This window comes from Lissotriton vulgaris, chromosome 5 (assembly GCF_964263255.1).
Source record: "Lissotriton vulgaris chromosome 5, aLisVul1.2, whole genome shotgun sequence".
Classification (NCBI taxonomy): Eukaryota; Metazoa; Chordata; class Amphibia; order Caudata; family Salamandridae; genus Lissotriton; species Lissotriton vulgaris.
Window position 1 is genome coordinate 1546680069 of NC_141693.1, and position 13041 is coordinate 1546693109.

Sequence of the window (13041 nt, forward strand, 5' to 3'; positions counted from 1 at the left end):
ACACTCTGCAACGTAATAGACCAATGCATCACAAATTAGCCAACTGTGTCATCAGCAAAGGCAGCCAATGTGCAAATCCTTTATAATTCTTCTGTAGTACTTCTCTTTCTCGTAGGCAAAATTAGAACTTTAACTGCACAAATCATACAGATTTTACACTTGAAGCACTCCATGAACACATACTTACACACCTTGCATTTCATCTACACACCCTTAAGCTAAAAACCCATTCTGTCAAGTCAAAATTCTGCAACCCTATTACATATTCCATGTGTGTACATAGAAGCACTTCTTAATGCCACTAACATGAACAAGATTTTAGGCTGGAGATGCAATCTAAATGACTGTGCAGTATGTACTCCACTTCATGAATAATTAGGAATGAGAACATGATGGCTATAAGAGTATTGGAAGAGCCTGCTTCCATTCTGAATGGAAATCTGAGTTGTGTGACCATTGGCAAAAACCGACCACGAAGGGACTCGAACCCTCAATCTTCTGATCCGAAGTCAGACGCCTTATCCATTAGGCCACGCGGTCATATGTCTTGCTGTACTTATTTTTATAATGTAGGTGGTATGAAAGGATGGGAAATATGATATTGATAGTTATTTAGGTTTACATCCGATTGTGTGTTTTCAGCTCCTTTCAATTAAATCACTCTTTTGGAATCTATATAATGAAAATGTCTCCAGTACGATAAAGTTTTATTTTCTTTTTTGCATTTAAACCTCTTTCTTCATGAGAATAAAGCTCAGTTGTATGCTTTACATAGCACTGGATATTTCTAGAGGTGGAGAGAAACTGTTTTGACAGTAGTAAAAACTGCTCCTTTCTGGATATGCCAATTTACACACGCTCAAAGGTTGTATACGTTTCATGAATCCTGACTTGCCCTATTCAAGTAGCTGAAAGCCTGTCACCACCTCTAGAAACAACAGTTACACCAATCCAATTCAAATCATTTTTCCCAAAGGAATATCTTCTGCCGGGTCAAAGTTTCATCTGACAAAGATAGGTGTTTAAAAATCTACTTTGTAGTTTCAGAACACCAACATGACTCTGAAGAGTACAGAAGTAAAATGGTACCATTTCAAAGTTCCTAATACCACATAAGCTTCTGAGCGGAAGCATGTAATAAATATACCAATTTTTCTGGAAAAGTAAGAGTGGATATTGGTTTTCACCTCAGATGGGACTTGAACCCACAATCCCTGGCTTAGGAGGCCAGTGCTTTATCCATTAGGCCACTGAGGCACATATAAACATTTGCAGTCTAGAGGCATTATTTAAATGTATTCAATCGTCAAACACTGGTGTCTGCACACAGGACATTTCTCAGATCTCTCCATAAGTAAACTTCCCATTTTCATCCTCTTATATCCCCGAATTTAACACTCTGTTCTGTGCTATAATGGAGGCTCTGCATTTCGCGCAAGTGGAGAGAAATTGGAGGAGAACCACTTTCGACTCAACACTTCTTCTTTCCTGGATGCTTTTCTCAATAAACTGGGCTTTGACAGTGGTATCAAGCCGTCCTTGTCTTCAGCAGGACACAGAAACAGGCACCAAGTCTCCTAACCAAGTTCAACCACACTCTGCAACTTAATAGACCAATGCTTCACAAATTAGCCAACTGTGTCATCAGCAAAGGCAGCCAATGTGCCAATCCTTTATAATTCTTCTGTAGTACTTCTCTTTCTCGTAGGCAAAATTAGCACTTTAACTGCACAAATCATACAGATTTTACACTTGAAGCACTCCATGAACACATACTTACACACCTTGCATTTCATCTACACACCGTTAAGCTAAAAACCCATTCTGTCAAGTCAAAATTCTGAAACCCTATTACATATTCCGTGCGTGTACATAGAAGCACTTCTTAATGCCACTAACATGAACAAGATTTTAGGCTGAAGATGCAATCTAAATGACTGTGCAGTATGTACTCCACTTCATGAATAATTAGGAATAAGAACATGATGGCTATAAGAGTATTGGAAGAGCCTGCTTCCATTCTGAATGGAAATCTGAGTTGTGTGACCATTGGCAAACACCGACCACGAAGGGACTCGAACCCTCTATCTTCTGATACGAAGTCAGACGCCTTATCCATTAGGCCACGCGGTCATATGTCCTGCTGTGCTTATTTTTAAAATGTAGGAGGTATGCAAGGATGGGAAATATGATATTGATAGTTATTTAGGTTTACATCCCATTGTGTGTTTTCAGCTCCTTTCAATTAAAGCACTCTTTTGGAATCTATATAATGAAAATGTCTCCAGTACGATAAGCTTTTGTTTTCTTTTTTGCATTTAAACCTCTTTCTTCATGAGAATAAAGCTCAGTTGTATGCTTTACATAGCTCTGGATATTTCTAGAGGTGGAGAGAAACTGTTTTGACAGTAGTAAAAACTGCTCCTTTCTGGATATGCCAATTTACACACGCTCAAAGGTTGTATACGTTTCATGAATCCTGACTTGCCCTATTCAAGTAGCTGAAAGCCTGTCACCACCTCTAGAAACAACAGTTACACCAATCCAATTCAAATCATTTTTTCCAAAGGAATATCTTCTGCCGGGTCAAAGTTTCATCTGACAAAGATAGGTGTTTAAAAATCTACTTTGTAGTTTCAGAACACCAACATGACTCTGAAGAGTACAGAAGTAAAATGGTACCATTTCAAAGTTCCTAATACCACATAAGCTTCTGAGCGGAAGCATGTAATAAATATATCAATTTTTCTGGAAAAATAAGAGTGGATATTGGTTTTCACCTCAGATGGGACTCGAACCCACAATCCCTCGCTTAGGAGGCCAGTGCCTTATCCATTAGGCCACTGAGGCACATATAAACACTTGCAGTCTAGAGGCATTATTTAAATGTATTCAATCGTCAAACACTGGTATCTGCACACAGGACATTTCTCAGTTCTCTCCATAAGTAAACTTCCCATTTTCATCCTCTTCCATCCCCAACTTTAACACTCTGTTCTGTGCTATAATGGACTCTCTGCATTTCGAGCAAGTGGAGAGAAATTGGAGGAGAACCACTCTCGGCTCAACACTTCTTCTTTCCTGGATGCGTTTCTCAATAAACTGGGCTTTGACAGTGGTATCAAGCCGTCCTTGTCTTCAGCAGGACACAGAAACAGGCACCAATTCTCCTAACCAAGTTCAACCACACTCTGCAACTTAATAGACCAATGCATCACAAATTAGCCAACTGTGTCATCAGCAAAGGCAGCCAATGTGCCAATCCTTTATAATTCTTCTGTAGTACTTCTCTTTCTCGTAGGCAAAATTAGAACTTTAACTGCACAAATCATACAGATTTTACACTTGAAGCACTCCATGAACACATACTTACACACCTTGCATTTCATCTACACACCCTTAAGCTAAAAACCCATTCTGTCAAGTCAAAATTCTGCAACCCTATTACATATTCCGTGTGTGTACATAGAAGCACTTCTTAATGCCACTAACATGAACAAGATTTTAGGCTGAAGATGCAATCTAAATGACTGTGCAGTATGTACTCCACTTCATGAATAATTAGGAATGAGAACATGATGGCTACAAGAGTATTGGAAGAGCCTGCTTCCATTCTGAATGGAAATCTGAGTTGTGTGACCATTGTCAAAAACCGACCACGAAGGGACTCGAACCCTCAATCTTCTGATCTGAAGTCAGACGCCTTATCCATTAGGCCACGCGGTCATATGTCCTGCTTTGCTTATTTTTATAATGTAGGTGGTATGCAAGGATGGGAAATATGATATTGATAGTTATTTAGGTTTACATCCCATTGTGTGTTTTCAGCTCCTTTCAATTAAAGCACTCTTTTGGAATCTATATAATGAGAATGTCACTAGTTTGATAAGTTTTTGTTTTCTTTTTTGCATGTAAACCTCTTTCTTCATGAGATTAAAGCTCAGTTGTATGCTTTACATAGCTCTGGATATTTCCAGAAGTGGAGAGAAACTGTTTTGACAGTAGTACAAACTGCTCCTTTCTGGATATGCCAATTTACACACGCTCAAAGGTTGTATACGTTTCATGAATCCTGACTTGCCCTATTCAAGTAGCTGAAAGCCTGTCACCACCTCTAGAAACAACAGTTACACCAATCCAATTCAAATCATTTTTTCCAAAGGTATATCTTCTGCCGGGTCAAAGTTGCATCTGACAAAGATAGGTGTTTAAAAATCTACTTTGTAGTTTCAGAACACCAACATGACCCTGAAGAGTACAGAAGTAAAATGGTACCATTTCAAAGTTCCTAATACCTCATAAGCTTCTGAGCGGAAGCATGTAATAAATATATAAATTTTTCTAGAAAAGTAATAGTGGATATTGGTTTTCACCTCAGATGGGACTCGAACCCACAATCCCTGGCTTAGAAGGCCAGTGCCTTATCCATTAGGCCACTGAGGTACAGATGAACACTTGCAGTCTAGAGGCATTATATAAATGTATTCAATCGTCAAACACTGGTATCTGCACACAGGACATTTCTCAGTTCTCTCCATAAGTAAACTTCCCATTTTCATCCTCTTCCATCCCCGACTTTAACACTCTGTTCTGTGCTATAATGGAGGCTCTGCATTTCGAGCAAGTGGAGAGAAATTGGAGGAGAACCACTTTCGACTCAATACTTCTTCTTTCCTGGAAACTTTTCTCAATAAACTGGGCTTTGACAGTGGTATCAAGCCGTCCTTGTCTTCAGCAGGACACAGAAACAGGCTCCAAGTCTCCTAACCAAGTTCAACCACACTCTGCAACTTAATAGACCAATGCTTTACAAATTAGCCAACTGTGTCATCAGCAAAGGCAGCCAATGTGCCAATCCTTTATAATTCTTCTGTAGTACTTTTCTTTCTCGTAGGCAAAATTAGCACTTTAACTGCACAAATCATACAGATTTGTACACTTGAAGCACTCCATGAACACATACTTACACACCTTGCATTTCATCTACACACCCTTAAGTTAAAAACACATTCTGTCAAGTCAAAATTCTGCAACCCTATTACATATTCAGTGCGTGTACATAGAAGCACTTCTTAATGCCACTAACATGGACAAGATTTTAGGCTGAAGATGCAATCTAAATGACTGTGCAGTATGTACTCCACTTCATGAATAATTAGGAATGAGAACATGATGGCTATAAGAGTATTGGAAGAGCCTGCTTCCATTCTGAATGGAAAGCTGAGTTGTGTGACCATTGGCAAAAACCGACCTCGAAGGGACTCGAACCCTCAATCTTCTGATCCGAAGTCAGACACCTTATCCATTAGGCCACGCGGTCATATGGACTGCTGTGCTTATTTTTATAATGTAGGTGGTATGCAAGGATGGGAAATATGATATTGATAGTTATTTAGGTTTACATCCAATTGTGTGTTTTCAGCTCCTTTCAATTAAAGCACTCTTTTGGAATCTATATAATGAGAATGTCACCAGTACGATAAGCTTCTGTTTTCTTTTTTGCATTTAAACCTCTTTCTTCATGAGATTAAAGCTCAGTTGTATGCTTTACCTAGCTCTGGATTTTTCCAGAAGGGTAGAGAAACTGTTTAGACAGTAGTACAAACTGCTCCTTTCTGGATATGCCAATTTACACACGCTCAAAGGTTGTATACGTTTCATGAATCCTGACTTGCCCTATTCAAGTAGCTGAAAGCCTGTCACCACCTCTAGAAACAACAGTTACACCAATCCAATTCAAATCATTTTTTCCAAAGGAATATCTTCTAACGGGTCAAAGTTGTATCCGACAAAGATAGGTGTTTAAAAATCTACTTTGTAGTTTCAGAACATCAACATGACCCTGAAGAGTACAGAAGTAAAATGGTACCATTTCAAAGTTCCTAATACCTCATAAGCTTCTGAGCGGAAGCATGTAATAAATATATAAATTTTTCTAGAAAAGTAATAGTGGATATGGGTTTTCACCTCAGATGGGACTCGAACCCACAATCCCTGGCTTAGGAGGCCAGTGCCTTATCCATTAGGCCACTGAGGCACAGATGAACACTTGCACGCTAGAGGCATTATATAAATGTATTCAATCGTCAAACACTGGTGTCTGCACACAGGACATTTCTCAGTTCTCTCCATAAGTAAACTTCCCATTTTCATCCTCTTCCATCCCCGACTTTAACACTCTGTTCTGTGCTATAATGGAGGCTCTGCTTTTCGAGCAAGAGGAGAGAAATTGGAGGAGAACCACTTTCGACTCAACACTTCTTCTTTCCTGGATGCTTTTCTCAATAAACTGGGCTTTGACAGTGGTATCAAGCCGTCCTTGTCTTCAGCAGGACACAGAAACAGGCACCAAGTCTCCTAACCAAGTTCAACCACACTCTGCAACTTAATAGACCAATGCTTTACAAATTAGCCAACTATGTCATCAGCAAAGGCAGCCAATGTGCCAATCCTTTATAATTCTTCTGTAGTACTTTTCTTTCTCGTAGGCAAAATTAGCACTTTAACTGCACAAATCATACAGATTTTTACACTTGAAGCACTCCATGAACACATACTTACACACGTTGCATTTCATCTACACACCCTTAAGCTAAAAACCCATTCTGTCAAGTCAAAATTCTGCAACCCTATTACATATTCAGTGCGTGTACATAGAAGCACTTCTTAATGCCACTAACATGGACAAGATTTTAGGCTGAAGATGCAATCTTAATGACTGTGCAGTATGTACTCCACTGCATGAATAATTAGGAATGAGAACATGATGGCTATAAGAGTATTGGAAGAGCCTGCTTCCATTCTGAACAGAAAGCTGAGTTGTGTGTCCATTGGTTAAAACCGACCACGAAGGGACTCGAACCCTCAATCTTCTGATCCGAAGTCAGACACCTTATCCATTAGGCCACGCAGTCATATGTCCTGCTGTGCTTATTTTTATAATGTAGGTAGTATGCAAGGATGGGAAATATGATATTGATAGTTATTTAGGTTTACATCCCATTGTGTTTTTTCAGCTCCTTTCAATTAAAGCACTCTTTTGGAATCTATATAATGAGAATGTCACCAGTACGATAAGCTTTTGTTTTCTTTTTTGCATTTAAACCTCTTTCTTCATGAGATTAAAGCTCAGTTGTATGCTTTACATAGCTCTGGATATTTCCAGAAGTGGAGAGAAACTGTTTTGACAGTAGTACAAACTGCTCCTTTCTGGATATGCCAATTTACACACGCTCAAAGGTTGTATACGTTTCATGAATCCTGCCTTGCCCTATTCAAGTAGCTGAAAGCCTGTCACCACCTCTAGAAACAACAGTTACACCAATCCAATTCAAATCATTTTTTCCAAAGGAATATCTTCTGCCGGGTCAAAAAGTAAAATGGTACCATTTCAAAGTTCCTAATACCACATAAGCTTCTGAGCGGAAGCATGTAATAAATATATCAATTTTTCTGGAAAAGTAAGAGTGGATATTGGTTTTCACCTCAGATGGGACTCGAACCCACAATCCCTGGCTTAGGAGGCCAGTGCCTTATCCATTAGGCCACTGAGGCACAGATAAACACTTGCAGTCTAGAGGCATTATTTAAATGTATTCAATCGTCAAACACTGGTGTCTGCACACAGGACATTTCTCAGTTCTCTCCATAAGTAAACTTCCCATTTTCATCCTCTTCCATCCCCGACTTTAACACTCTGTTCTGTGCTATAATGGACTCTCTGCATTTCGAGCAAGTGGAGAGAAATTGGAGGAGAACCCCTCTCGACTCAACACTTCTTCTTTCCAGAATGCTTTTCTCAATAAACTGGGCTTTGACAGTGGTATCAAGCCGTCCTTGTCTTCAGCAGGACACAGAAACAGGCACCAAGTCTCCTAACCAAGTTCCACCACACTCTGCAACTTAATAGACCAATGCTTCACAAATTAGCCAACTGTGTCATCAGCAAAGGCAGCCAATGTGCCAATCCTTTATAATTCTTCTGTAGTACTTCTCTTTCTCGTAGGCAAAATTAGCACTTTAACTGCACAAATCATACAGATTTTTACACTTGAAGCACTCCATGAACACATACTTACACACCTTGCATTTCATCTACACACCCTTAAGCTAAAAACCCATTCTGTCAAGTCAAAATTCTGCAACCCTATTACATATTCAGTGCGTGTACATAGAAGCACTTCTTAATGCCACTAACATGGACAAGATTTTAGGCTGAAGATGCAATCTTAATGACTGTGCAGTATGTACTCCACTGCATGAATAATTAGGAATGAGAACATGATGGCTATAAGAGTATTGGAAGAGCCTGCTTCCATTCTGAACAGAAAGCTGAGTTGTGTGTCCATTGGTTAAAACCGACCACGAAGGGACTCGAACCCTCAATCTTCTGATCCGAAGTCAGACACCTTATCCATTAGGCCACGCGGTCATATGTCCTGCTGTGCTTATTTTTATAATGTAGGTAGTATGCAAGGATGGGAAATATGATATTGATAGTTATTTAGGTTTACATCCCATTGTGTTTTTTCAGCTCCTTTCAATTAAAGCACTCTTTTGGAATCTATATAATGAGAATGTCACCAGTACGATAAGCTTCTGTTTTCTTTTTTGCATTTAAACCTCTTTCTTCATGAGATTAAAGCTCAGTTGTATGCTTTACCTAGCTCTGGATTTTTCCAGAAGGGTAGAGAAACTGTTTAGACAGTAGTACAAACTGCTCCTTTCTGGATATGCCAATTTACACACGCTCAAAGGTTGTATACGTTTCATGAATCCTGACTTGCCCTATTCAAGTAGCTGAAAGCCTGTCACCACCTCTAGAAACAACAGTTACACCAATCCAATTCAAATCATTTTTTCCAAAGGAATATCTTCTAACGGGTCAAAGTTGTATCCGACAAAGATAGGTGTTTAAAAATCTACTTTGTAGTTTCAGAACATCAACATGACCCTGAAGAGTACAGAAGTAAAATGGTACCATTTCAAAGTTCCTAATACCTCATAAGCTTCTGAGCGGAAGCATGTAATAAATATATAAATTTTTCTAGAAAAGTAATAGTGGATATGGGTTTTCACCTCAGATGGGACTCGAACCCACAATCCCTGGCTTAGGAGGCCAGTGCCTTATCCATTAGGCCACTGAGGCACAGATGAACACTTGCACGCTAGAGGCATTATATAAATGTATTCAATCGTCAAACACTGGTGTCTGCACACAGGACATTTCTCAGTTCTCTCCATAAGTAAACTTCCCATTTTCATCCTCTTCCATCCCCGACTTTAACACTCTGTTCTGTGCTATAATGGAGGCTCTGCATTTCGAGCAAGAGGAGAGAAATTGGAGGAGAACCACTTTCGACTCAACACTTCTTCTTTCCTGGATGCTTTTCTCAATAAACTGGGCTTTGACAGTGGTATCAAGCCGTCCTTGTCTTCAGCAGGACACAGAAACAGGCACCAAGTCTCCTAACCAAGTTCAACCACACTCTGCAACTTAATAGACCAATGCTTTACAAATTAGCCAACTATGTCATCAGCAAAGGCAGCCAATGTGCCAATCCTTTATAATTCTTCTGTAGTACTTTTCTTTCTCGTAGGCAAAATTAGCACTTTAACTGCACAAATCATACAGATTTTTACACTTGAAGCACTCCATGAACACATACTTACACACCTTGCATTTCATCTACACACCCTTAAGCTAAAAACCCATTCTGTCAAGTCAAAATTCTGCAACCCTATTACATATTCAGTGCGTGTACATAGAAGCACTTCTTAATGCCACTAACATGGACAAGATTTTAGGCTGAAGATGCAATCTTAATGACTGTGCAGTATGTACTCCACTGCATGAATAATTAGGAATGAGAACATGATGGCTATAAGAGTATTGGAAGAGCCTGCTTCCATTCTGAACAGAAAGCTGAGTTGTGTGTCCATTGGTTAAAACCGACCACGAAGGGACTCGAACCCTCAATCTTCTGATCCGAAGTCAGACACCTTATCCATTAGGCCACGCGGTCATATGTCCTGCTGTGCTTATTTTTATAATGTAGGTAGTATGCAAGGATGGGAAATATGATATTGATAGTTATTTAGGTTTACATCCCATTGTGTTTTTTCAGCTCCTTTCAATTAAAGCACTCTTTTGGAATCTATATAATGAGAATGTCACCAGTACGATAAGCTTTTGTTTTCTTTTTTGCATTTAAACCTCTTTCTTCATGAGATTAAAGCTCAGTTGTATGCTTTACATAGCTCTGGATATTTCCAGAAGTGGAGAGAAACTGTTTTGACAGTAGTACAAACTGCTCCTTTCTGGATATGCCAATTTACACACGCTCAAAGGTTGTATACGTTTCATGAATCCTGCCTTGCCCTATTCAAGTAGCTGAAAGCCTGTCACCACCTCTAGAAACAACAGTTACACCAATCCAATTCAAATCATTTTTTCCAAAGGAATATCTTCTGCCGGGTCAAAAAGTAAAATGGTACCATTTCAAAGTTCCTAATACCACATAAGCTTCTGAGCGGAAGCATGTAATAAATATATCAATTTTTCTGGAAAAGTAAGAGTGGATATTGGTTTTCACCTCAGATGGGACTCGAACCCACAATCCCTGGCTCAGGAGGCCAGTGCCTTATCCATTAGGCCACTGAGGCACAGATAAACACTTGCAGTCTAGAGGCATTATTTAAATGTATTCAATCGTCAAACACTGGTGTCTGCACACAGGACATTTCTCAGTTCTCTCCATAAGTAAACTTCCCATTTTCATCCTCTTCCATCCCCGACTTTAACACTCTGTTCTGTGCTATAATGGACTCTCTGCATTTCGAGCAAGTGGAGAGAAATTGGAGGAGAACCCCTCTCGACTCAACACTTCTTCTTTCCTGAATGCTTTTCTCAATAAACTGGGCTTTGACAGTGGTATCAAGCCGTCCTTGTCTTCAGCAGGACACAGAAACAGGCACCAAGTCTCCTAACCAAGTTCCACCACACTCTGCAACTTAATAGACCAATGCTTCACAAATTAGCCAACTGTGTCATCAGCAAAGGCAGCCAATGTGCCAATCCTTTATAATTCTTCTGTAGTACTTCTCTTTCTCGTAGGCAAAATTAGCACTTTAACTGCACAAATCATACAGATTTTACACTTGAAGCACTCCATGAACACATACTTACACACCTTGCATTTCATCTACACACCCTTAAGCTAAAAACCCATTCTGTCAAGTCAAAATTCTGCAACCCTATTACATATTCAGTGCGTGTACATAGAAGCACTTCTTAATGCCACTAACATGAACAAGATTTTAGGCTGAAGATGCTATCTAAATGACTGTGCAGTATGTACTCCACTTCATGAATATTTAGGAATGAGAACATGATGGCTATAAGAGTATTGGAAGAGCCTGCTTCCATTCTGAATGGAAATCTGAGTTGTGTGACCATTGGCAAAAACCGACCACGAAGGGACTCGAACCCTCAATCTTCTGATCCAAAGTCAGACGCCTTATCCATTAGGCCACGCAGTCATATGTCCTGCTGTGCTTATTTTTATAATGTAGGTGGTATGCAAGGATGAGAAATATGATATTGATAGTTATTTAGGTTTACATCCCATTGTGTGTTTTCAGCTCCTTTCAATTAAAGCACTCTTTTGGAATCTATATAATGAGAATGTCACCAGTTTGATAAGCTTTTGTTTTCTTTTTTGCATTTAAACCTCTTTCTTCATGAGATTAAAGCTCAGTTGTATGCTTTACATAGCTCTGGATATTTCCAGAAGTGGAGAGAAACTGTTTTGACAGTAGTACAAACTGCTCCTTTCTGGATATGCCAATTTACACACGCTCAAAGGTTGTATACGTTTCATGAATCCTGACTTGCCCTATTCACGTAGCTGAAAGCCTGTCACCACCTCTAAAAACAACAGTTACACCAATCCAATTCAAATAATTTTTTCCAAAAGTATATCTTCTGCCGGGTCAAAGTTGCATCTGACAAAGATAGGTGTTTAAAAATCTACTTTGTAGTTTCAGAACACCAACATGACCCTGAAGAGTACAGAAGTAAAATGGTACCATTTCAAAGTTCCTAATACCTCATAAGCTTCTGAGCGGAAGCATGTAATAAATATATAAATTTTTCTAGAAAAGTAATAGTGGACATTGGTTTTCACCTCAGATGGGACTCGAACCCACAATCCCTGGCTTAGGAGGCCAGTGCCTTATCCATTAGGCCACTGAGGCACAGATGAACACTTGCAGTCTAGAGGCATTATATAAATGTATTCAATCGTCAAACACTGGTGTCTGCACACAGGACATTTCTCAGTTCTCTCCATAAGTAAACTTCCCATTTTCATCCTCTTCCATCCCCGACTTTAACACTCTGTTCTGTGCTATAATGGAGGCTCTGCATTTCGAGCAAGTGGAGAGAAATTGGAGGAGAACCACTTTCGACTCAACACTTCTTCTTTCCTGGATGCTTTTCTCAAAAAACTGGGCTTTGACAGTGGTATCAAGCCGTCCTTGTCTTCAGCAGGACACAGAAACAGGCACCAAGTCTCCTAACCACGTTCAACCACACTCTGCAACTTAATAGACCAATGCTTTACAAATTAGCCAACTGTGTCATCAGCAAAGGCAGCCAATGTGCCAATCCTTTATACTTCTTCTGTAGTACTTTTCTTTCTCGTAGGCAAAATTAGCACTTTAACTGCACAAATCATACAGATTTAACACTTGAAGCACTCCATGAACACATACCTACACACCTTGCATTTCATCTACACACCCTTAAGCTAAAAACCCATTCTGTCAATTCAGAATTCTGCAACCCTATTACATATTCAGTGCGTGTACATAGAAGCACTTCTTAATGCCACTAACATGAACAAGATTTTAGGCTGAAGATGCAATCTAAATGACTGTGTAGTATGTACTCCACTTCATGAATAATTAGGAATGAGAACATGATGGCTATATGAGTATTGGAAGAGCCTGCTTCCATTCTGAATGGAAAGCTGAGTT

The 13041-nt window shown here is 39.5% G+C and overlaps 15 non-coding genes across 15 annotated transcripts; all 15 read right to left on the reverse strand.

Annotated features, from left to right (window-relative positions):
• Window positions 1–467: 467 nt before the first annotated feature.
• On the reverse strand, window positions 468–540 carry TRNAR-UCG (transfer RNA arginine (anticodon UCG)). The gene has a single exon. It is a non-coding gene; the product is annotated as a tRNA-Arg (tRNA).
• Window positions 541–1184: 644 nt separating this feature from the next.
• Window positions 1185–1257, reverse strand: TRNAR-CCU (transfer RNA arginine (anticodon CCU)). The gene has a single exon. It is a non-coding gene; the product is annotated as a tRNA-Arg (tRNA).
• An 803-nt stretch (window positions 1258–2060) lies between these two features.
• Window positions 2061–2133, reverse strand: TRNAR-UCG (transfer RNA arginine (anticodon UCG)). The gene has a single exon. It is a non-coding gene; the product is annotated as a tRNA-Arg (tRNA).
• A 644-nt stretch (window positions 2134–2777) lies between these two features.
• Window positions 2778–2850, reverse strand: TRNAR-CCU (transfer RNA arginine (anticodon CCU)). The gene has a single exon. It is a non-coding gene; the product is annotated as a tRNA-Arg (tRNA).
• Window positions 2851–4370: 1520 nt separating this feature from the next.
• Window positions 4371–4443, reverse strand: TRNAR-UCU (transfer RNA arginine (anticodon UCU)). Its single transcript has one exon. It is a non-coding gene; the product is annotated as a tRNA-Arg (tRNA).
• Window positions 4444–5247: 804 nt separating this feature from the next.
• On the reverse strand, window positions 5248–5320 carry TRNAR-UCG (transfer RNA arginine (anticodon UCG)). The gene has a single exon. It is a non-coding gene; the product is annotated as a tRNA-Arg (tRNA).
• A 644-nt stretch (window positions 5321–5964) lies between these two features.
• TRNAR-CCU (transfer RNA arginine (anticodon CCU)) lies at window positions 5965–6037 on the reverse strand. The gene has a single exon. It is a non-coding gene; the product is annotated as a tRNA-Arg (tRNA).
• An 804-nt stretch (window positions 6038–6841) lies between these two features.
• On the reverse strand, window positions 6842–6914 carry TRNAR-UCG (transfer RNA arginine (anticodon UCG)). Its single transcript has one exon. It is a non-coding gene; the product is annotated as a tRNA-Arg (tRNA).
• Window positions 6915–7481: 567 nt separating this feature from the next.
• Window positions 7482–7554, reverse strand: TRNAR-CCU (transfer RNA arginine (anticodon CCU)). The gene has a single exon. It is a non-coding gene; the product is annotated as a tRNA-Arg (tRNA).
• An 804-nt stretch (window positions 7555–8358) lies between these two features.
• On the reverse strand, window positions 8359–8431 carry TRNAR-UCG (transfer RNA arginine (anticodon UCG)). The gene has a single exon. It is a non-coding gene; the product is annotated as a tRNA-Arg (tRNA).
• A 644-nt stretch (window positions 8432–9075) lies between these two features.
• Window positions 9076–9148, reverse strand: TRNAR-CCU (transfer RNA arginine (anticodon CCU)). Its single transcript has one exon. It is a non-coding gene; the product is annotated as a tRNA-Arg (tRNA).
• An 804-nt stretch (window positions 9149–9952) lies between these two features.
• TRNAR-UCG (transfer RNA arginine (anticodon UCG)) lies at window positions 9953–10025 on the reverse strand. Its single transcript has one exon. It is a non-coding gene; the product is annotated as a tRNA-Arg (tRNA).
• Window positions 10026–10592: 567 nt separating this feature from the next.
• TRNAR-CCU (transfer RNA arginine (anticodon CCU)) lies at window positions 10593–10665 on the reverse strand. Its single transcript has one exon. It is a non-coding gene; the product is annotated as a tRNA-Arg (tRNA).
• An 803-nt stretch (window positions 10666–11468) lies between these two features.
• TRNAQ-UUG (transfer RNA glutamine (anticodon UUG)) lies at window positions 11469–11541 on the reverse strand. Its single transcript has one exon. It is a non-coding gene; the product is annotated as a tRNA-Gln (tRNA).
• A 644-nt stretch (window positions 11542–12185) lies between these two features.
• On the reverse strand, window positions 12186–12258 carry TRNAR-CCU (transfer RNA arginine (anticodon CCU)). The gene has a single exon. It is a non-coding gene; the product is annotated as a tRNA-Arg (tRNA).
• Between the last annotated feature and the right edge of the window lie 783 nt (window positions 12259–13041).